Below are 24755 nucleotides of genomic sequence, written 5' to 3'. Positions count from 1 at the left end.
ACTGGAAACATTGCTGATCAACTCTGGGGAGAGAAAGTGGATGATAGAGAATGCTGAGTGTCACTGGATTCACGTATTTGGGCAGAAGGCATGTACCAGACTCCTGGCATTATAAGCCTTTAGATAGAATAGGTTCTTTCATAACTAAGGTCTTCACCATAATGGAGATCATTTGGAAGTTTGGTATTCTCCTTTACAAATTAAAGGTATATAGGCAAGCCTTACCACTGTTCTTTTTTCCTGTCAACATTTTAATGCAGTTTATATTCTTGAAAAAATGGTAGCTGTCATTGAAAGAATACACCTTTTCTCCAGCTCTGGATTTTTGTGATTCTGTCTTCATTGTATCATTTGTGGTGGTCAATAATAAATGCAGTTTTATGAGATAATCCTTAATCGTTTTAGGGTTACAGACCCTTTTGAGTATCTGTATCAGTTGGAGTCTAGTTACAAGTCACAAAAGTCTATTCTGTCAACTTTAAGTGTTTTTAAGTGAAATATTGATTCAGTAAGTGGATATTGGGTAGCTCACAGAATTTCTGGGTTTAGCTTTGGGATTAGACAAACAGAAACTCCATCCAAAATCTTTCTGCAGTATCCATGCCAGTAAGGACAGCCCTGGGGCCTCTCTGACATCCTCCATGACGTCAGGACTGACTCTTGCTATGCCTGCCACCACCAGCAGAGTGCTCCCCACGTACCCCTCCCCTCATGTTTTCATCTCCAATCCAGTGATAAAGGGACCAGTGTTCACAACTCCAGCTCTGCATCTGTCTGGTATTTTTAGGTTCAGCAATGAAAAGTGAACAATGCTGTCATTTCCCAGGAATATGAGGGAAATTTAAAAGGATAAATATCTAATACAAAATGAATATAGATTCTTCACCCCCAAAACACACACACACAATATTATGCATTTATGAAGGTTCATGAGCTTTCAAGACTCATCCGTTGGGCTCCTAGAGATAAAATGGTCCTGGAAGTGCTGGCAGTTGTCATCATCATTTGAGAAAACAAATCCTGCTACATAATAGGAAGTCCATAGATAATTAGCTCTAATTTTCTATATCAAATATTTAGACTTATTTATATAACAGTTTGAGTTCTAGATGAGAAGTATGGGTATGGCTGTGTATTTAAAATTAAAAAAGTTTATATAAATAACCTCTTTCCTTATGAGCTTTACATCTATAAAAACCCTCAGTTATCATGTTAATGAAAGGAAATTTTTATTACTACCCATATGTAGCCATGTAGTCAGGGCCCCGTGTGTCCTATCCTCTGCTGTGAGTCATAGCTATATATCTATATCTCTATCTATATTTATGTGTAATCTGGCTCTCAGAACTACTTTCAAATGAATTTCAATTTTTTGGTTACATCTCTCAAGAAATACTAAGGATCTGATTCGCAATTCATGACAATACTTGTTAAAACCTGCTCTCCTTACCTTTCTTTCCTCAGTCTCTCATATCCCCTAGAGTTTCTGGCATTGTGCTGTCCAATAAAGTAGCCACTAGCCATATATGGCTATTTAAATTTAAATGAATTAAATTAAATGAGATATAGAAGTTCCTCAGTTCACACAATCCACATTCGTGTACTCAACAGTCACATGTTGCTATTGGTGAAGGTGTTTGACATTTCAAGTAGAGAACAATTCCGTAACTGCAGAAAGTTCTACTGGACAGCACTGCACTAGGGCCCCAACTCAACAAACACCAAACTCTTTCTGACACTCACCCAAGTTGCCATCTGCACCTCCAACATTCTCAGCAATTTGAAATAAAACGGCAACTCTCTATTTCAGCCCTTTATCCTTACATGTCAGATCACTTCCTTCTCTAGTATATTTTTTGATTTTACATCACCAATATATCCAGAGACTGAGCTGACAAAGACTGAAAGCTGTCTAAGAGAGATGCAAGCCTGGAGTCAGGCAGGAAATGCATGTTAAGATGCCTTTTCACAATCACATCAGTATAATAATACTATTACATAGTAAACATCTTCTGATGCACTCATCACTTTTAATTCTTAGAATAACCCTTCAGAATAAAAATTAATTTCATTTAAAAAACAAAAACCTGAGGCTTGGAGAGCTTGAATCATTTACCTACAGTGGTACAGCTCGTAAGGAGTTAAGGCCAGGGTAGAACACACTGTTTCCTAAATATAAGGCCCACTTTCTCTCTGCTCTACCGCACTGAAAAACAGTATCTCTCTGAAGATATAAAAATGGACATTCCCATGGCAACACAAGAAAACAATGGTAAAATTCCCAAAGAGCTCCCTTAGATATGCTAAATGAGAAGCCTCTGCCACATACATTTTTAAATAAAGTCCTTGAGGAAAGAAAAGCCTACTTGATCATATATCCCAACACGGTCTGGCCATTGCATTTTAAAGATTCAGAATTCACTATGAACATGACTAGGAAAGGTTTTCCGTTGTGGACTTCAGTAACACTTCCCAACTCCTCTAGTTTAGCCTTTAAAAATAAGTACAAATGTATAATCAAATAAGCAGATGGAAGAATGCCAGTTTTACCCTCATTACTGATAGTCTATGCAGAACCATCTGATTTTAATCTTCCCACTTGATTTACCTCATGTTTTAAAAATCTGTCCATCCAGTGAGGAATAAAAGCAAAACAAGTATAGTGTTATGTTCTAAGGTTTGCCAGAAATTCAAATGTGGGCATTACCAGTTTGCTATAAAAATCGAGGTAGGAAGTATTTTAATTCCACAAGCAGAAGCACAAAATGCACCTATTTTCCCTTCAAAAATCATGCTTTCGAAAAAATGTTTTTCTCTTCTGGAATTTAGGAAGAGCTTAGTTTAGAAAAATAAAATGATACATTTAGAAGAGAAAGGGGGGAGCTGGACCTTACTAATCTCTCCCTTTTCCTTTTCCCAGTTCTTCAGAACATTTCCATTTTGTTAACAGCAAAATTGTTTTTTTGGAGTGAAATTGGACCAAATTCTAGCGCAGAATATTGGTATTTGTCTCTTCCTGGCTTAGGAAGCATTTGTATCTCCAGACAGAATTTCACAGACATTATTTAATCAAACTATACAACAGTTTTGCATGTAAAGTGAATTTGGGAAATTATATTCAGTAGTGTCTGAGAGCTCTTTACAAGCACCGTATCTGGTTTCAAATATTAACAACAATTGTTGAATGAGAGAGAATATGATTTTTCGAATACTCTGTTCAGTGAAGAAAGTATAGATTAGATTTTACTGAATCTTGATAAGCTACAGAATGAATTTATTCTCTTAGATGTGGATTATCATAGAAGCAAAATAAGAAACAGAGACTTACACATAGTGAGAAGAGACCACTACAGTGGCTCTGAGAGTAGAAATAAACCTCATCTCAATTGTATTACAATAGTGACACCTGTAACCCAGTCTTTTCCATTTTTTAACCTAACCAGTCCTGAAGTATTCTCCAACTCTACTGCCCTGGGTTTGCACTTAGCAAAGCATTGAATTCTCGAGATTTGTGAACAGCTTTCTAATTAGTTCACAAACTACAGAAATTGCTCTGATAGTGGTCTAGAATTAGAAATAATAGGGTGTCCCCAAACTGAAAATCCTTAGTTACTTACCCCCACCCCTTTTCTAGGTCCCACTCAAATATCACCTTCTCTTTTCCCTGACACATATATGCAAAGTGGCAACTCCTTTCCCTTCAAGCTGCCATTACCATATACACCAAATCTAGTGAACCCATGAAGAAAAGGAGTTTGATCCCAGCTAACCCATGAGAATTGACTAGAAGGCTGGAGATTCATGGCTCAGCAGAGATCAGCAATTGTCAGCCAAAGAGGATAACAATTTTATCCACAATTTCAATCCTTGAGTCACTCTAGAAGACAGGCTGGTGGGTATGACCTGGTTCACAAGATCACATCTGGGCTAGAGAAATGCAGAGCTCCTATAGTTACAGAGCCCCAAGATTGCAAGGGAAAGATGAATCCTAGACCAGAATCAGGCAGTGTCCTGAAAGAAGGGGGAAAGCAAAATGAACAAACATCCCCTGCACCATTCATTTGGTAATTCGTCAGGCTCTGCCTACCAATGCCCTCCAGTGTTCATCTTCAAATGTTATTTGATTTGCATTTTATTATGTAACTTTTGATTAATTTACTTACACGCTATTTTTCCTACTAAATTTTAGTACCTCAAAGGCAAAAAAATAACATGTCTTTAAATTACCTACAGTACTTCATACAAAAGGATGTGCTGAATAAAATTTTTAAGACTAAAAGTTAAAATTGCTTAAAGGATTGTTTTACATCCCTGTAAAATCACTTTCTAGGTTCTTCAACCATTTATTTTGGAAAGCCCCTCAAAAAGCCAGGTTTTTTTATATTTGCAGCTGTTTTTTTCTTTCAACAATATCTGGTATTTCCTTGGCAAGAGAAGCTGCTGGAATAGTTGCTGGGTATGGGAAGAATCTGTCAACAAATGAGGAGCGTAGCATTCACATAGGGCTTATTTAAATCTTAAATATTTACTTCACACTCTAAAGACATCCGTTATTGCCAAGTAATGAGACTGTGCCCAATAAACTAAAAGATCTGAGCTCCAGGAGTCAAATTATGTCAGACTGCTTTCAATTCTCCTCTGAAAATGCTGCAAATTAGACCAGGTTCTAACCATCTAGAGTGAACAAAAGACTGTACAAGTGGCTATCAACCAGAGGCCCAGAGGCTTGTCTCCCACAGTTGTCCTTCACAGGCACATGTTGGCTGCAAGGCAAGCCATGGAAACGTGATGCCTGCCTTTTCCACTAACTGGTGTTTTCACCCTGGGTATTACTTGCCCTCTTTAAGAATCTGCCTGCAACGCAGGAGACCTAGGTTCGATCCCTGGGTTGGGAAGATCCCCTGGAGAAGGGAAAGGGTATCCACTCCAGTATTCTTGCCTGGAGCAAAGAGTGGGACACGACTGAGCGACTTTCACTTCACTTCACTTCACTTCACTTCACTTTGGTCTTCAGCTTCCTCTCCGGTAAAATAAAGATGCCCAATCAGAACACCTCTATGGTCTGTCTGGACTCTACTACTCTTTGATTCTAGGTTTCTATGCTTCTCATCTTCAAATGAACACTAAAGTACACTTTATACTTAGTAAAGTAATAATTATATCTAACATTTACTGAGTCCACATTGTGAACTAGGCTGACAGTTTTACATAACTGCTACTATTGTTTACCATAATTATTTCCAGTGGCTACAAAAGATCACCATTGTCTATGTGAAAAAAAATGAAGCTAATATCTATATATGGGAAATTAAGGCTGCAACTAAGTTGTTCAGTCGTGTCAGACTCTTTACAATCCCATGGACTGCAGCATACTGGCTTCCAGAGTTTGCTCAAACTCATGTTCATTGAGTCAGTGATCCCACCCAACAATCTCATCCTCTATTCTCCCCTTCTCCTCCTGCCTTCAGTCTTTCTCAGCATGAGAGTCTTTTCCAGTGAGTTAGCTCTTCACATCTAAGTAGCAACTTAAGATCATAAAACTAAAAGGTTTTTAGGGTAAGGATTTATATCCAATTCCATCTCATTCCAGACCTTGAATTAATTGGTATCGTCTGCTGCTGCTGCTAAGTCGCTTCAGTCATGTCCGACTCTGTGCGACCCCATAGACGGCAGCCCACCAGGCTCTGCCGTCTCTGGGATTCTCCAGGCAAGAACACTGGGGTGGGTTGCCATTTCCTTCTCCAATGTAGCAAAGTGAAAAGTGAAAGGGAAGTCGCTGAATCCTGTCCAACTCTCAGTGACCCCATGGACTGAAGGCTACCAGGCTCTTCCATCCATGGGATTTTCCAGGCAAGAGTACTGGAGTGGGCTGCCATTGCCTTCTCCAGGTGTATACTTATAACTTACCTAATATTGTACATCTACTATACCTCAATTTAAAACATCAAAAAGAAAAAGCGGTGCTTGATTTTGACAAGTGATTCTCTGGGAGGGAAGATCAAACCTGTGTTTCACTAAGTATTCTGTTGGCTGAAGCAAGAACTTTACCTCAAGCAAAACTGTACAAAGGTAAGTTTATTTTTGTTACCCTCATTTTCTCAACGCTGCCCATACTTCCGTCTTTCAATCGTCAGGCTTTATAAAACTGCATCCTCTCTCCTTTCTGGAACCTGTCCTTGGAAACTACTGGGACACATAAACGTCCCAAAGTATTTAAGAGTGAGAGCAATTAAAAGGTATGAGTGCTGAGACCATCTGTGTTAATATGGCTTAATTAAGAATACGGATCAGCTGAGCCACCCATCCCCCCCACACACCCCTCCACCCCCGCCCGCAGGCTTCTACGGTTGCCATGACGGCGGCCTTGTTCTGGGCTGCACTTGCCTTTGCACCTGTGCTCGAGTTCTACGTCTTCACCGTGGCCACCACCACTGCGCATCAACTTTCTCCTCATCGCAGGGTTCTTCTGGTTGGTGTCTCTGCTGCTTTCCTCCCTTGTTTGGTTTATGACAGCAGTCATTGCTGACATCAAAGATGGACCAGTGCGGAAATGTCTCCTGATTTTTGGAGTGTTAGTCTGTCCTTATGCAAGAAATGTGCCGGTTTGCATGTTATAAACCTTTTTTTTTTTAAGCCAGTGAGGGCTTGAAGAGAATAAACCCAGGTGAGAGCACCCTCTACGGACTGCTGGCTTATGTCTCTGGCGTGGGCTTTGAAATCATGAGTGGAGCATTTTCCTCTGTAAATACTCTGTCTGATTCTCTGGGGCCAGGCACAGTAGGCATTCTTTGAGACCCTCTCCAGTGCTTCAGAAATTCAGCTTTCATGACACTGGTGAACACATTGCTGCACATGTTCTAGAGCGTCGTGTTTTTGGAAGTGCCTGTGAGAAGAAAAAGTGGTACACCCTTCTTGTCATTCTCACCCATCTGCTGGTGTCAGCCCCAAGCTTCATGAATACTCACTGTGGATTAAATCTGGTGTCAGGGCGCATCATGCTGGTACTCACAGGCATCTGGCCATTCTCCATTTCTGCCAAAGCCTGAAACGTTGCCTGCTCTGCCAAGACTAGGACTTGCTCCTCTTCAACCAGTGCTCCAGACAACCTCCAAGGACCAGCACTTTTGAAATGGTAAGTTGCATCTTTAGAAGAAGCACAACTGTGTCTTTTTCTATAAATATCTTTTACTGGTGAAATTTGGAAAAAACAAAAAAACTGTCTAGATATGATATAGCCTTCATGCTACAACTTTCTGAAAAGGATACATCAGTGGAATGTAGTCTGGCTGCAAGTCAAAATCACCTAGTAAAATGCAGAGTACTGATTTCTGGGCTCTACCTCCAGGTTTAATTGATCTGGTGTTTGATAATTTTTTTAAGCTTCTCAGATAATGCTGATGTGCATCCAGGTGGAAAACCACTGATGTCCAAGTAGGAACTTTCTGAGAATTCTGTAAGTAAGTAAAAATGAGATGTTTAGCTGTCTCCTGACTGAGTTTGTCTCCAGTCTGCGTTGAGCAAGTAACTATCTTGAGTATCAAATCCTGGTTAACCTTCATCTTTCTGAGTTCTGAAGTCACAAAAGGCTAAAGGGCTATCCCCTCTGTGAACAGTTTCACATCACAATACTCTAATTTCTAAGAATGTGAAAGGATGTGCTTCTAACTACAAAATTGCACTGACTTACTATGCCAATTTAACCAAAGTAAGCTATTGATTGTTAAACTGTATTTTTCTGTAGTTTTCCCCTTATAGATTTTGCTTTTTTGAGGCATTACATTATTTTGAGCATAGATTCATTTTCTTTAACTAAAAACCCAATTATTCCTGACTTCCTGGGAAGATATTATAAAACCAGGAATTTATGTGCATATGAAGAAAGTAGGAAAAACCACTAGACCATTCAGGTATGACCTAAATAAAATCCCTTAAGATTATACAGTGGAAGTGAGAAACAGATTCAGGGGATTAGATCTGATAGAGTGCCTGATGAGCTATAGACAGAAGTTCATGACATTGTACAGGAGATGGAGATCAAGACCTTCCCCAAGAAAAAGAAATGCAAAAAAGCAAAATGGTTGTTTGAGGAGGCATTACAAATAACTGTGAAAAGAAAAGAAGCTAAAGGAGAAAAGGAAAGATATACCCATTTGAATGCAGAGTACCAAAGAATAGCAAGGAGAGATAAGAAAGCCTTCTTTAGTGATCAGTGCAAAGAAATAGAGGAAAATAATAGAATGGGAAAGACTAGAGATCTCTTTAAGAAAATTAGAGATACCAAGGGAACATTTCTTGCTAAGATGGGCTCAATAAAGGACAGAAATGGTAGGGACCTAACAGAAGCAGAAGGTACTAAGAAGAGGTGGCAAGAATACACAGAAGAACTATATAAAAAAGATCTTCATGATCTAGATAATCATGATGATGTGATCACTGACCTAGAGCCAGACATCCTGAAATGTGAAGTCAAGTGGGCCTTGGGAAGCATCACTACGAACAAAGCTAGTGGAGGTGATGGAGTTCCAGTTGAGCTATTTCAAGTCCTAAAAGATGATGCTATGAAAGTGCTGCACTCAATATGCCAGCAAATTTGGAAAACACAGCAGTGGCCACAGGATGGGAAAAGGTCAATTTTCATTCCAATCCCAAAGAAAGGCAATGCCAAAGAATGTTCAAACTACCGCACAATTGCACTCATCTGACACTCTAGCAAAGTAATGCTCAAAATTCTCCAAGCCAGGCTTCAGCAGTACATGGACAGTGAACTTCTAGATGTTCAAGCTAGATTTAGAAAAGGCAGAGGAACCAGAGATCAAATTGCCAACATCTGTTGGATTATCAAAAAGGCAAGAGAGTTCCAGAAAAACATCTATCTCTGCTTTACTGACTATGCCAAAGCCTTTGACTGCGTGGATCACCACAAACTGGAAAATTTTTCAAGAGATGGGAATATCAGACCACCTGACCTGCTTCCTAAGAAATATGTATGCAGGTCAGGAAGCAACGGTTAGAACTGGATATGGAACAACAAACTGGTTCCAAATCAGGAAAGAAGTACGTCAAGGCTGTATATTGTTACCCTGTTTATTTAACTTATATGCAGAGTAAATCATGAGAAACCCTTGGCTGGATGAAGCACAAGCTGGAATCAAGATTGCTGGGAGAAATATCAATAACCTCAGATATGCAGATGATACCACCCTTATGGCACAAAGCAAAGAAGAACTGAAGAGCCTCTTGATGAAAGTGAAAGAGGAAAGTGAAAAAGTTGGCTTAAAGCTCAACATTCAGAAAACTAACATCATGGCATCTGGTACCATCACTTCATGGCAAATAGATGGGGAAAGAGTGGAAATGTGGCTGACTTTATTTTGGGGTGTCCAAAATCATTGCAGATGGTGACTGCCGCCATGAAATTAAAAGATGCTTACTCCTTAGAAGAAAAGTTATGACCAACCTAGACAGCATATTAAAAAGCAGAGACATTACTTTGCCAAAAAGGTCCATCTGGTCAAGGTTATGGTTTTTCCAGTAGTCATGTGTGAATGTGAGAGTTGGACTATAAGGAAAACTGAGTGCCAAAGAACTGATGCTTTTGAACTGTGGTGTTGGACTGCAAGGAGATCCAACCAGTCCATCCTAAAGGAAATCAGTCCTGAATATTCATTAGAAGGACTGATGTTGAATCTGAAACTCCAATACTTTGGCCACCTGATGCAAAGAACTGACTCATTGGAAAAGACCCTGATGCTGGGAAAGATTGAAGGCTGGAGGAAGAGGGGATGACAGAGGATGAGATGGTTGGACAGCACCACTGACTAAATGGACATGAATTTGGGTAAACTCTAGGAGTTGGTGATGGACAAGGAGGCCTGGTGTGCTGCAGTCCATGGGGTCGCAAAGAGTCAGACACAACTGAGCGACTGAACTGAACTGCTGTTAAGTCTTTTCTGGGTGCATCCCCACACAGCATTTACCTGCTGAATGCTGGCTGCTGGATTCATGGAGGTGAAGCCCACTGTTCTATCTCTGAGCAGCTCTGCAGGTTTGCTGAGTGATTACCCTGGGACAGGATTCACTGGAAGCTAGTGGAAGTTTGGGCGGAAAACAAGCCAGGAGGGTGGTGTTCACACTTTTAGCTTGTCCTGTGTTACTGACTAACACTTCCATCCAAATTGTATAGTGGAAAATTGGAAATATGTCCTAAAATACCATATTCATGCTTGTACATAATCCATATACTCTTTAGACAGGGTAAACGCCCTTAGGTTTTGGTAGCACGTACAGCATTCACTTTTTAGGAATACCAAAGATGCTTGTTTGGGCTTCCAAGGTGGCATTAGTGATAAAGAACCCGCCTGCCAATGCTGGAGATGTAAGAGAAGCACACTCCATCCCTGGGGTGGGCAGGGCAACCCTCTCCAGTATCCTTCCCTGGAGAATCCCATGGACAGAGGAGCCTGAGGGCTACAGTCCACAGGGTCATAAATACTTGGACACAACTGAAGTGACTTAGCACACAAAATGTTTGTTCAACTTCCAAACATCACTTTTGGTTTCCTTTATAAAGGAGAATTGTGCCTTTACTAATTAGAAATGGTTCCAAGTTGATGGTTTCTAGGGAGCTGATGTTCTGTGAGAAATGGAAATTCCCTACATATTCAAGTGGGAACATGATGAAGCTTGTATGTGCAGTAGAACAGCCAAAAGAAATAGAAGCAGCAATGAGAGGGCTCACCAGTGACATGAAGGATGGAAGAATTTGGTAATATTATGGTGGGGGAAGAATAATGGACATGTTTAAAATGGAAACATGGCCAGTTAATTTGGGCTAGCTGCACATCTGTCCAGGGACCAGAACCTTACACATAAACTAGACCTTTATCCATGAAATCCCCTCTTATGTTTACATAATTCAAATTTTTTCATCTAGGGTTTCAAGAGGACTAAGGTTTCTAGCAAGGCTGTAAACAGTCCCATAAGCAATTACAGTTATTCCCATAAAGTCTACTTGAGCACTAATACCACTGCTCCTGCTGGGGTTTGCTGTTTTCCACTTTTATACAAGATTTTCTTTAGGTGGGTCATACAAGAGTCAAAGACAGAGACTAAACAGTGACATTTATTATGCAGAGTTGAAGGGAATAAGATACCCATTGAACTAGGCTTCATTCCTATTGGAGCACGGTGTTCTTTGATAAACAGGGTAAGAAAAATGTAGAGTTGGTTTATTACTGTTGACTTACGATTCCTTAAATGGATAGTCCGATAAAACACTTGTGGATCTGTGAAGTCTAGACTGCAAGGAGATCCAACCAGTCCTTTCTGAAGGAGATCAGCCCTGGGATTTCTTTGGAAGGAATGATGCTAAAGCTGAAACTCCAGTACTTTGGCCACCTCATGCAAAGAGTTGATTCATTGGAAAAGACTCTGATGCTGGGAGGGATTGGGGGCAGGAGGAGAAGGGGATGACAGAGGATGAGATGTCTAGATGGCATCACTGACTCGATGGACGTGAGTCTGAGTGAACTCCAGGAGTTGGTGATGGGCAGGGAGGCCTGGCGTGCTGCGATTCATGGGATCACAAAGAGTCAAATAAGACTGAGCAACTGAACTGAGCTGAACTGAAGTCTAGAAAAATCTGAGAATATTAGTATTACTCATACTTGAGCTCAGAGGATGTCCTCTGTGCATTAGTAGTTTAATCTTAAGTAAGCAATCTGGACCACTGTGAAATATCATTTAGAAAAACATCTTGGACAAGAAAATTTTCTTTGATGTTGAGACTAATGTCTTAGGTTAGGAAATTGTTGGCTAATCCTTGATTGAGTGAGAGCCAAGGAAACCCAGAAGGAGAGTAGTCTTCCTTTGTTGCTGTGTATATATTAAGATGTGCTTTGTTTATTTTTATTTTTTTGCATTTGTTATTTGTGATGAGTTTTCTGATCCCTGACACTGTTTGGAGAGGAGGTGACGGTGTTAATCTTGTGTTCTTCTCCACACAGAGCTTTCTCAGTTTGGAGGAAAATGTGGCTATGTTCCTAGTTGACCTTGGAAAGTGAATATTGTTGCAGCACTTGACTATGTTGCCGTGTACATCATAGAGACTGATTTTGACTCTCTAATAAATTTGTATTTTTTTAACTCATTTGAACTAGGAGTTGAAGCTGGAGTTTTGTTACCTTCGATCCTGGCCTGCCTGCCTGGCAGTATAATAGGAGCAGCCTCTTTTAGAGCATCTTTGTGAACACATAGCTGAAAGGAATAAATGGTGTCTCTATACTGTATAGAAAAGAAAATGGCTTTTGTTCCCAATATTGTGTTTTTGTTGTCAACCACTTTTCAGTGTTTGCTGACAGTGACAGATACACATCAAAAATGCTAGGTGTTCTTATCTATTGAGTTGGTGCAGTACAAGGGGTCTTCACAGAAGCTTCCTCCTACATGATCTTCTTCCTGGTCGCCTCAAACTAGCCCCAGAACAGGGACTAATGGTCAGAGTGGGCCTGAGGGCTCCAGGGAAGCCAGGGCACCAGGCTGTCTCGGGCACCAGCAGCATGCTTCCTGGGAAGAGGTCCTGAGAGTGTTGGCTTTTTGTTGGCTAAGTTTTCTCTGGGCCCCACCATTCCTAACAAGAGAGACAAACTAGATGTCACAACTAAAGAATTTTAAAGGTCTTTGCTGAGAATGCTTTATTTTATGATTGTAGCTTTTAAATTCTCATTTAATAAGAGACTTCATTCCATTAAATGTAGTGTTCAGAGGAGTGGGCACTGTCTTTATGTACAATATTTATCATTTCATTTACGTTATACTCTTATGTCATATATAGCACTAATCAGTACATTCAATAGTATTTTCCAGCAAACAATGAAAAGACTGTTTGTCACCAAAAAAAAAAAAAAAGAAGAATATAGATCAGCTCTGTCAACATGAATTAGTTGTTTTTTCCAGGAAACTTTGCCTGGGAAAGATAAAGCTATAAACCAATTTAAAAAAATGCACTGTTTGCTTCAGGAAATTTCCCACAGATAATTAATGGAAACAAGAGTCTTCTCACCTTGGCAAATACTTGCTTATCATACAAAGTTTCCTCGTGAAGGCTTATTTCAAGACCCTTGTGTCATAGGGTCTACTAATTCCAAACTAGTACATTACAAACGTTGCCCAGTCCAGATCAGGTCTTCGTCTTGAAAGACCTACCTCAAAACTACTTTGAGCTCAGACCCCAAAGCCCTAAAATTAGACAACTTCTGACTTCCATATTCTGAGACACTGCTGGGATTGGTAAGGTGGTGGTCTCCCTTGCTACAGCAAGTTTTAATACATTTAGCTTTCCTTTTTTTAGGTTGATGATTTGCTGGGGAGTCCAACGGTACTATAAGATGGTAACCTATGTTTCTCTAGGTCACAGCAGGCAGAGAATAAAACTTTTGAGTTCCAACAAGTTAATGGCAAAGACAGAAATCATGCATGCCCATCTAGTAATAACTGAGGAATCTCAAGTTCTCCAAAACTGCCCACCTATTGCTAGAAGATCTAAGGGTCTTCTAGATGTACTCATGAACAAATCTCAGTATCCACTCAATGCTGAGGCTTCTGCTGAATTCAACCTTAAAAAAAAAAAAAGGAAATGGCACTATAGTTGGAACCCATTATCAAGCTTCTTCTTTGTGTGTGGAAACTATCAGCCTCCCCTAAAGTCACTGTTTCTGCTGCCCACCACTTAGGTCATTGCTGTTTGAGTCTTCTGAAGTTGATCACATGTCCAAAGGTGGCCAGAATCAGTGCTGCTCTTATCAGTGCCTCCAGGGCTGAGGTCGGGAAGGATTCCTGGTGAGGACTGCTTGCAAAACCACCAGGTTACACTGTGTGAGCCATTACCTGCTCCATATATGTATATGACCAGTGGGAGCCCACACAACATATTACTGAGGCGCATTTGGACAATGGTGGAAATAAGAAGAACACAAAGGATCAAGAAAGGTCTTTCATTCATTTATTCCTTCTTTCATGCATACAACAAATATTTGAGTCTCTCTTGGCTATAACAAAAAGGAGTTTATTAATGGCCTTAAAATGTTCTCATCCATCAGGAAGTTTTGGCATCCATTCTCCATTCACCTCTGATTTTCTGTATGTCACAAACAGTGCACCGGAGATAAAATGAGCAAGACAGACAGTCCTCACCAAGCCACAGGGCAGAATGGGGAAAGAGATAATGAAACAATGGGAATATGGAATGGCAAATTCAGTGGAAGGAAAGTAGAGGGTGATGTAAGAGCAAAAACCCAATGTAAACCAATCCAAATTTTAAAATCAGGGAAGTCTCTGTGTAATAACAATCTGTGAAGTTTCAGAAACAGGAGAACATCATGTTGTCAAGGAACGAAGTTTATATGGGCAGTTTATAAACGAAGTTTATATGTGTATCCTATGAAGGAGACAAGAGGATACATGAAGCTAGAGATTGGGAAACAGACCATGGAAAGTCATGTTGAGTTTAGAATTTATTTACAGGAGAAACAAGGCTATTGACAGCTTTAACAACAGGCGTAAATCAATGAAATTTTCAGAGAGGTTACTCTGGATACATTGTGGAGAATGAATTTGAGGGAAGAAAACAGAGGCAAGAAATCTAAGAAGCTATTGAGATGATTCAAGTAGGAAATTAAGGCTTCCTGGACTAGTGTGCTGACAGTGATGATGGGGGGAAAAAAAGATAGGACAGATTTGAGAAATAGAGAGGAAATAGACTTGATTGTCAATGGCAGTTGGCTGGGGCAGTGAAAGAGATAGGAATTCATCTCTTTCAACAGATGAGTCAGGTCATGTCACTCCTCAGCTCAGAACCCTGCAGTGGCTTCCATCTCATGCAGAATGAAAGCTAAAATCTTCACAGTGGGCCACAAGGATGAAAAAGTCTATACACCACATCCCTACCCTAGCCCTGTTGCCTCAATGGATTCACCCCTCCTGCCTTCCTGCCAGCTCACTCTACCTCACCCACTCCAATATCCTGATCTTCTCAAACATTCTCCCCGGAGGAGGAAATGGCAACCCACTCCAGTACTCTTACCTGAAAAATTCCATGGACAGAGGAGCCTTGTAAGCTATAGTCCATGGGGTCGCAAAGAGTCGGACACGACTGAGCAACTTCACTTCACTTCACTTCTCAAACATTCCAGGCATGAACTTACCTTAAAATTTTTGTTTTCGCTCTGCCCAGATACCAGTATGGCTCATACCCCTGCCTTCTTCAAGTCTTTTGTTAAATATCACCTTTTCAATGAGGTTTCTCATCGTCATCCTACTAAACATTCCAACCTCTGTGACAGTATCCCAAGTTTTCTTATTACCCATCACTTTTTGATTTATGGTATAGAGTAATTTACTTATTGTTTTGTTACTAGAAATAATATTTTGGTTATCACTTAGAATGTAAGCTCCGTGAAGGAAGGAGTTTTTGTCTTGTTTTGTTCATTATTGTATCCCCAGTTCCTAGAATACCCAGGATGTAGTAAGCACTCAATTTTTATTGAATGAATTAGTGGGCAGTCCCCATGTCTGTAGCCTAACCAACCAGTCAGATGGTGGTTCTAATTACTAGTCTGGAAGTATGAGAGATGGGGAAGGTTTGCACAGAAAAGCTTATGAATTCAGTTTGGGATCATTTGCTCAGTACCACAACTATATTAACAGCATGATATTATTATATAAGTCAAAAATGTTAGCAAAATTTCAACTTTCTTAGATAAACGGAGTCAAACTCTTCTGTAAGAGAACAACCTACAGAATTCCAAAGCTGCTCTCACTGATGAGGCATGTGCCTGGTTCCCTGCAAGTCAGCCAATAAGATGGTCAATCAATATACATCAAGAAGAGGTCAGCAACCCTGGACTGTTCAAAGTGGCGTAAGTCATACAGTGGTGTGGATACTCAGAATAATTACATTAGGGATTCTGTTTGAGGTCTTGTATATCTTGTATATCTAGACAAAGGATTGACAAATAATCATTAGATAATCTCGAGGCAATGTACTCAATTTTTCACCTAGCAAAGGTTAACATTTACTCCCCAAATTATAAATCAGATATAAAATAAGAAGTAGACTAATGGAGAATAAGATGAGCTAACTTGCAGAGAAAACGCTAGTAAAGTGTAATCAAGTTCTTGGTACCTAAATTTGTTTTCTTTTGTTTCCTTAACAATTTAGAAACCCTGATCAACTCTAAACAGTGTTTTGCAGCCCCAGATGAGAACGAGTTTTCACAAGTCTGTATTTTTCAAACTTTTAGCATGTATCAGAATCCCCTACAAGACTTTTTATTCCTGGGCACCCAAGCCTGGAAGTTCTGATTCAGTAGATCTTGAATGGGCCCCCATATTTGCATCTCTAGCAAGTTTCCAGATGGTGTAAGTGCTTCTGGTGCAGGGACCACCCTCTAAGAGTCACTGTAATCCTGGGCCTATTTGAGACCTTTTGTCCATTTCAACTAGGTTCTTTACTGACTCCCAACTGAAGTTGGTTGAGTTCAATATCTGAATATGGAACCACCAAATGGTATAAAATTAATGCAAATTATTTTTTAAACCTTTTTTTATTTAATTTCATTTAATTCTAATGTTTTTCATCATATAGTCTGTCAGTTTCTTTTTTCTTCTCTTTTTTTGGTAATTTGTGGTTAAAATGGAAGTGAGCATTTACATGTGTATGATGGAACAAATACTGTTCATTCCTGAGCTAACCACAATACCATGTGCGTTATGTTTTCTCTCTTATATTAACTTCCTGTTTTCTCCTAAAGTTAGTAATAGCTTCATTTTTAATCTGCTTAGTTTTCAATATGATCTATCACTAATGTGATAGATCTTTCCAATGCTTCTTGATATTTTCCAGATGATCAAATAATACAATTTTTTTTTCCTTAGAAACCCCACTCCAACTTTCTGTTCTAGTCTGACAGGTCCTTTTCCAGGCTGGCTGCATAGTTATTATCCTAGAATATCCTTAGTCATTTTCCTGTTGGATCCACTATTTCCTAATCCCATATTTTCCTATTTCTTGATTTATTTGCTTACTTTGTTGGAGCGTTTAGTTCAGCTGCATCACAAGAAAGAAAACAGGGTGAGATTAATTTTGTCAGCTGTCACCTGCCTGAAAATTTGCACATTCTTAACTAGATGGGTACAGTATTTTGACTAAAATTTATTTTCATTTCAACTTTTTAAGATTTTGCTCTATTTAGTTTTCTAACTCCAGTGTTGCTTGTGCAAATTCAGATGCTATTCTGATTTTCTTTTTCTTTCTATGTGACTTTTGACTTTTCTCTCAAACTCTTAGGATCTTCTTTTTCACCAGGTGTTATAAACTTTCATATTAATGTGCCTTATTGTGGGTTTTTCTTATGGGCTACACACCGTGTGGGCTTTTTCAATTGAGGAACTCACACATTTCAACTCTGAGAAATTTTCCATATGTGTGTGCGGAACTCCTATAAAGTAGATTCTAAGGGTCTTTTATTATCCTTTAAATTTTTTATCTACTCTTTCCAATTTTTCATCTCATGTTTTTTAAAGCTTTATAGATACTTTTTGCAACTTTATCTTCAAAGCCTTCTTTGAATTTTTATTTTAATTAAACTTTATTTTATTTTGTATATAATCTATTTTAATAAATTTAATTATTTGTATTAAATATTTATCATGTATTTAATTTCTAGAATCTATCTTTCAGAACATCCTCTTATATCTTGAGATCATTTATTACAGCTTCTTGGGTGTTTTTTGCTGCTTCATATGTTATTTCTTTTTCACCAAACTTATTTTTTAGTAATTGGATTTCTCTCTTTCATTTGAAAGCTATTTCTCTATATCAACAGATCTCAAATATTAACTTACATCAGAATCACCTGAAAGTCTTATTAAAACACAGACTACAGGGTCTCTTCCCTAGAATGTTTGATTCAGTATGGCTGAGATGGGGCTAGAGAATCTGCATTTCTAACAAATGTAACTTGTGACAGAGATCACATTTGAGAATTTTTGTTTGGGGTCACATGGGGTTGTATACTTCACAAAGTAAAAAGTACTGACATGTATACAGATTAAGTGGAGTAGGGAATGGCAATCCACTTCAGTATTCTTGCCTGGAGAATTCCATGGACAGAGAAGCCTGGCGGACTACAGTCCATGGGGTGGCAAAGAGTCAGACAAGACTGAGCAACTAACACACACACACCCATACAGGTTAAGGGCCTGCTTCTGGGTTCTCTGTTTAGGGCCTTCCTCAGCAGAACCCCTTGACGCTGTAATTCTAACCAAACCCCAGAATTCAGTGCTTTGTGAATTGGGCTCAGTGCTTTGTGAATGGCAGGATTTTCAATTCTTCAATATATTTTATGTGAGTAAAATTGATAATATATACAATAATATGAACCATTATAATTCTAAAATGTATGCTTATAAAATAATAAAGTTTTCATAGGAAAGAGCAGAGAATAAATTCCCAAGAAGTTTCCAGAAAAAGTTCAGGATTTAGGATGTCACTGTGACTTTAGCCACTGTACTATAAAAGAAGGAACAAATTGCATAATACATGCTGATTATTCTTTATTAGCTATTGAAATCTTCCTGGTGATGAGTGGAAGTTTGAAAACTGAGTTGAGGCCTCCTGAATGATAATGACAGAACAATCTGGAAATTATGTACTACCAGCAGAGAAAAGGGCACTAAGTGTGTGCTTGAGTACCTGCCTCATAAAACATATTAATTATTATTTATAGTTTTCTCTTTTCATTGCTTCTACTTCTCTTGAAAATGCTACTCTGTAGTGTTCAAAATTAAGACAAACAGCTCTGTCTAGTGGCCAATGTGATCATTGCAGTCAAAGTCAAAACAGTATTCAAGTCAGACCTTTTTAAATAATCTGTCTAAAACTTGGCAAAGGACTTTGACAGGAGGTGGCTCTTTTGTCCCAACTCAGGAGATGCAATGGATAAAAGCCATCAGTCATGTCATCTCCATTTGTGTCTTTTTCAGCAATTAAGAGAGACAGGTGCAAAACCCAGCTCAGTAATTTAGCTTAAAAAGAAAGGATTTTTATTTGTGAAACTGTGTTTGGTAGATAACTTTGTTCAAAACAGAAGTATACACCGTAGCCTGTTTTTAGCTTCACTCTTCTTTGTTTCCCCCCATTCTCCCCTCTCCTGCCTTTAAGAAAAATCTGGAACTGAACTGTAAGTCAGAATCTTGTCATTCTTCTTATGGCAGATGAACTGCCCCCTGGCAGCTGGGGTGCCCTGCCTTTGACAGTTGTTTCCACAGCGCTGCAGAGTAGCTGGGGTGCCCTGCCTTTGACAGTTGTTTCCACAGCGCTGCAGAGTATGAACAGGACACCATGTGGAAAAAATGAAGAGCAGCAGCTACTGGCTCCTAATTTGCCATAAAGCATTCGGAACAACAGTGGCCTTTTTCTTGCAAGAACTGGTATATTGAGGCAAAATCTTGCTGTTTCCCATACATTTCCACTTCCCCAAATAATGTGAAGTATGTTAGAATAAATCTAAAAGAATAAGTAAAATCAAGTATAAAAAAGATGAAGAATCCAGTGGTGGAGTAAATCTGGGCCCATGATACGTCTGGGCGTGGGGTAGAGATGGAATTGGCTGAATTGAATTACAATTTATTGGACATAGAGGACGAGAATTTGGTTGCTTTTTAATACATAAGTTACAAGATATTAAGCATATGGTTGTACCCCCAAAGTAAAATGACCTAAGGGTTAAAATATCACATGTTTGCTAAAGATAATCTTCAAGTACATAATTAATACTAAAACAAATCAATTAGAAAATTACAGCTTAACATATACCCAAGAAACATTCCAGTTTTAAATGAATGTTTACTTTCTGAAGATAAATTTGACAACATGCTTGTTGTTAAAAATTATAGTACCCAAAAATATTAACTTAAAGAAGGTAAAAGATAACCATAATATGAGATTTAAAGATAAGCACTGTTAATATTTAGTATAAATCTTTTATGGAGAAGGCAACAGCAACCCACTCCAGTACTCTAGCCTGGAAAATCCCATGGATGGAGGAGCCTGGTGGGCTGCCGTCTATGGGGTCGCACAGAGTCGGACACGACTGAAGCGACTTAGCAGCAGCAGCAGCAGCAGCATAAATCTTTTAAGGTATAATTCCTATGATAAAAGTAATTATTTATATCCTGAGGAGAAAAATTATTATTTTGTATGTATTAATATTATGCATATTTGGGTAAAGACTTATGGCGAACTTAGAAAAACCTGATCCAATAGGAAAAGTAAGTGAGCCTTGTTTTTTTAAAGTGTAATTTAAAAGATTATTTCTGAAATATTTCAAAAGGATGAATTTGTGGAGTCAGTTAACATGGTGCGGGCAAATGGTAGATTTAGAAACCTCCAAAATGGCAATGATGCACATGCTGTCAATTTTGACATTACATTGAGTCTGGAAGGAGAAGAAATATGTTCCCTCAAAGTTTCCCTCAGTGGCAACATTCAAATTTTTAAGATATGAAATGATGACAATATTGTGAAAGCAACAGCCCATGAAGTCTAGAAATCCTGGGCATGATTTAGTGTTATAATCAAATAAAAGCCACCACAAGGCTAGTGACACATATTTAATGATATGCGTATCACTGTAGTATTACACAGCAATTTGGCATAAATGGCAAATGATTGCATAAATGACTAAAATTAGCATGACTTTCACATAGTCAAATTAAGCATTTCTGGGGTCAGCTGGGGAGAGAGAGAACAAGACAGACTAAAAAGCTGCTTCAAGAACCTGCCAAAGAAAACCAGGCAGCTGGGTCTCCCTTATTCTCTGATGACAGCACAGGGTTGAAGAGGGGGGAAAAAAGAAAAAAAGTAGGAAGTTCAACAAAGGAACCAAGAAAGTACTGTTTTGGCTCCTTGCTACTTTCTCTTGTTTGGTCTCATGTGGAAGTTTCTAGAAAATTCAAGATAATTTTATCTTCCCTGCCAGGCAAATGGTAAGACTCTCCAACTTCCAGTCTTTTGGACTCACAAAGAAATCTTCAGAGCTGATATGTACACTTTCTGTCACTCCCATCATCACCACCAAGTAGAGCCCCTGTACATGGTCTGAAGTATCAGCCATTTTTCCAGTTAACAAAAACAGCCCTGGAATGGTTAACAAGTGCACAACTAGATGTTCATACTTGGATACAGCAAGAACACTGGATGTTTGGGTTTCTGGGAAGGAGATTACAAGGAGAAAGGTAAAGGCAGCACAGAAACAAGACAAAATTTCGGCTCTTTCAAAAAATGTCCCAGAGCTAACTCTGCCTATTAGCAACTAAATAATAACAATAACGCTGCTATTAAGAATAGGCAGAAAATTAAGGAGTCAAAAATAATATCAAGACTATAAAATCTGAGGTAATACTTTAGAAAGTTCAAATCTCAATTGCACAACATCTGTGTGAGCTTGGATAAGTTACTTAACCTCCATGAGTTTTCACTTCTTTATGTTAAAAAATGAACAAATAAGAGGAATATGAGCGTGTACTCAGTTGCATCCAATTCTTGACTCAGGAAGACACACATGCCCATAGCTTGTCAGAGAATTTAAATAATGCTCTTTACTCTCAGACACAAAGTGGAATGTGACATTTCACAATATGGTTGCTGAAGAATAAGCATGTGAGTGTGTCTGCCCTCCCCATCCCCCTTTTTTGTCAGCTTGGCATTCACAATCAGTACACTGACATAATTTCCATGCTGTGCAGTGTTCAGAAGCCCCAGTATCAACCAGGCCTGAGCTGAGAAGCACTCAGACGATATCCTCAGAGAGGTAAGAGAGGTGAGCACTAATTGGAGCCACAAAGTCTTAATGGAAATTAATCAGTATTTGCCTGTTGAAAATAAAAAAATATTCAGTTATATAACTTATATCTTTGTACTATACTAATGTGTGCTGCCACTTAAGCTCCATATGCAGCTGAATGCAGACAATTTCATTTTTCAAAAGACTGGCCGACTTATCAATGCTTGGTTCCATCTCATCACTGTAGATGACAAGCATTCGACTGATGGTCAGCAGATGGAAACCAAGAAAGCCTTTGGAACCCAATGTAAGCTAAAGATGCCCGGAAAACTTGAATCAACAAATGAAATATCAAATAAGAGATAAACCAATGGAGAATAAGATGGGTTAAATTTCAGAGAGAATACTAGCAAGGTACAGTTAAATTCTTGGTACCTAAATTTGTTTTCCCTTGTTTCCTTAACAATTTTTAAAACCCTAAAAAAAACTCGAAGTAGTGTTTTGCAGCCTCAGCTGAGAACAAGTTTTCATAAATCTGTACTTCTCAAACTTCAGCATGCATCAGAATCACATGGAAGACTTGTTATTGCTGAGCACCAAAGTTTCTGATTAGTTAGGTCTTGGATGGGCCCCAAGAATTTGCCTCTCTAACACGTATCCAGGCATTGTAAATTCTGCTGGTTCACAGAGATTTGCTCTAATAGGAACTGTTTTCCCCATCTCAGGGATAAGAACTCCTGGCTTAATTTTACAAGATTCAGAAAGAGAAGTAGCTTAGACCTGGGCAAGAGGGCACCTCTTCTGATCCTCACATTCTGGAGATGTCAGGAACCTGTCTCTGGCCCTCCCCGCTCTGACGATGAGGGAGGCAACAGAGCCAGGCCTGCCCTCCTGCCCTCAGGCCATGCTATAGATGGTCAGTACCTGGAATTCCTTGCCAAGCAGGCCAAATACACTTCTAAGGATGCTGTTATCCTTTCCACAAGTCTATTCTTTCTTCCCCAGAAACACCTAGACCTCAGGAATGAGCAAAATGTAGTTATTTTACATGATGAGATGATGTTATTTTACATTTGAGATGATGATGGGGATTGGGGTTTGGAGATGCAACCAAGGATTTCCACACTTAGCCAGCCAGGCCCTCATGGAACAGGACAAAACAAAGGATGGGAGAGAAGGATGGATGGCTGGGTGAGAAAGATGTAGATCAAGGCCCTGGGCCTTTGGTCGGCTCTCCAAATACTGCCATCTTCTGGCTAACTCCAGAAGTCCAAGAATTCTAAATGTGAACCTGGCCTTTCTGTATCTTTATGAAGGTATTTTGTCAAGATAGGCAGATAGAACATTTTCATTAACAGTTTAATAATTTGATTTGCAACTTTTAAAATACTTATGCATGTGGTACATGGGCTTCCATTTGATCTCAGAGCCCAGTTCCCACATATAAAACAAGGGGAAAGTGATTTCACTGACTGCTCACCTGATCCCACCTGCCATCATGTGTGTGCACTAATTCACTTCAGTTGTGTCCAACTCTATGCAACCATATGGACTGTAGCCTGCCAGGCTCCTCTGTCCATTGGATTCTCTAGGCAAAAGTACTAGAGTGGGTTGTCATGCCCTCTTCCAGGGGATCTTAGCCCTCAAGGGATTTAACCCGCATCTCCTGTGTCTCCTGCATTGTCTGATAGGTTCTTTACCACTAGCGCCACTTGGGAAGCCTTTACCCTTATGTAGCCTTTGCCTAATCTGGTTCAGTGCAGGGGGCATTGCTCTCAACCCCTTTATACCTCAACTACGTTTCCTCTGCCTTGCAGAGCTTAGATGATATCATGTATTCCAGTGTACTGGGCATTCCCAGTCTGTTCTTAGAAAAGTCTGCAAAGCAGATCTTGGTCTCTAGGCAACTTCTTCAAGGAGCTTTTTATCTTTGAAGCTGCTGCGTTTTGACCCTTGCCTTGCTCTTCTCAACCTCCTCTGTCCCGGGCGCCCACACACACGCTTTCGTGCTCCTTCGCTGGAACTCCTTTTATAGAGTCTGACTCATTTCAGTCCCTGTGTGTTCCTTTCTGGCTTTGTCTCTCTCGTGACTCCCTGCCAACTTCTCGATCTTTGTCTGCTCCTCCGCTCAGCATCTTTTCTGGCGGCTTCTCCTTTCTGCCTCTGGGAATTTTAATCGCTTTCCCCATGAGCATATACTCTTCCTCCCTTTGCTTCTTGTATCTCTATAGGTCATGGAGAATTGTGGTTTTATTTCCAGTTTGGTTCTTCTCCCAACTTCTATGTCCCAGATACTGAGTCTCCACCCATTGGAGGGGGAAATTATAATAATAATAAACTTGCTTTCATGCCAAACTGACCAGATTGCAACTGGCTTTTGAAACTGGGGTATTGCCATATTCACCAATGATTTTCCAATCATTGTTCAACTTTCATTTCCTCTCAACTTCATATTTTTTCCTTTAGTAAAAGTTGCCAAACAGCTTTATAAAGTAACTGGAAACATACCAAAGTTAAGATCATTTTTTTTGGCCTCAGGCTACTTTACAAAGCTAAATGTGAATTACTCAGTTGATGGAGGGGCTTCCTTGTTCTTTGGGCTTATGTGTTTTATTCCACAGGTAGGATTGCTGTTTATTTAGGTTGATGAAATGACTTGAGACCTTTTCAAAATTAATCATGGAATTTTAAGACTGTGCTGGAAAGAAGCTTAGAGATTTTCCAGGTCCAATTTTTTTATTTATTAAGTAAGGAGATTCAGAGTAAAGAATTTAAATGGTTTGACAAATAATAAATAATAGCTATTTTTCATAGCTTATGAGCTGATGAAGTCATTTGATACTCAAAACAAATCTGTCCTCCAGTAAATATTTAATTTTTGGTGAAACTTTAGAAACGTTCTAGTCAAAGATA

General features: G+C 39.3%; 1 pseudogene; it reads left to right on the top strand.

Moving 5' to 3' along the window:
* The first annotated feature begins 6352 nt into the window (after positions 1-6352).
* Positions 6353-19448, top strand: LOC104992036 (annotated as a pseudogene).
* The last annotated feature ends 5307 nt before the right edge of the window (positions 19449-24755 follow it).

Source organism: Bison bison, unplaced genomic scaffold (genome assembly GCF_000754665.1).
Source record: "Bison bison bison isolate TAMUID 2011002044 unplaced genomic scaffold, Bison_UMD1.0 scf7180017864207, whole genome shotgun sequence".
In the NCBI taxonomy this organism is placed as follows: Eukaryota; Metazoa; Chordata; class Mammalia; order Artiodactyla; family Bovidae; genus Bison; species Bison bison.
This window is presented reverse-complemented; position numbering and strand designations above follow the sequence as displayed.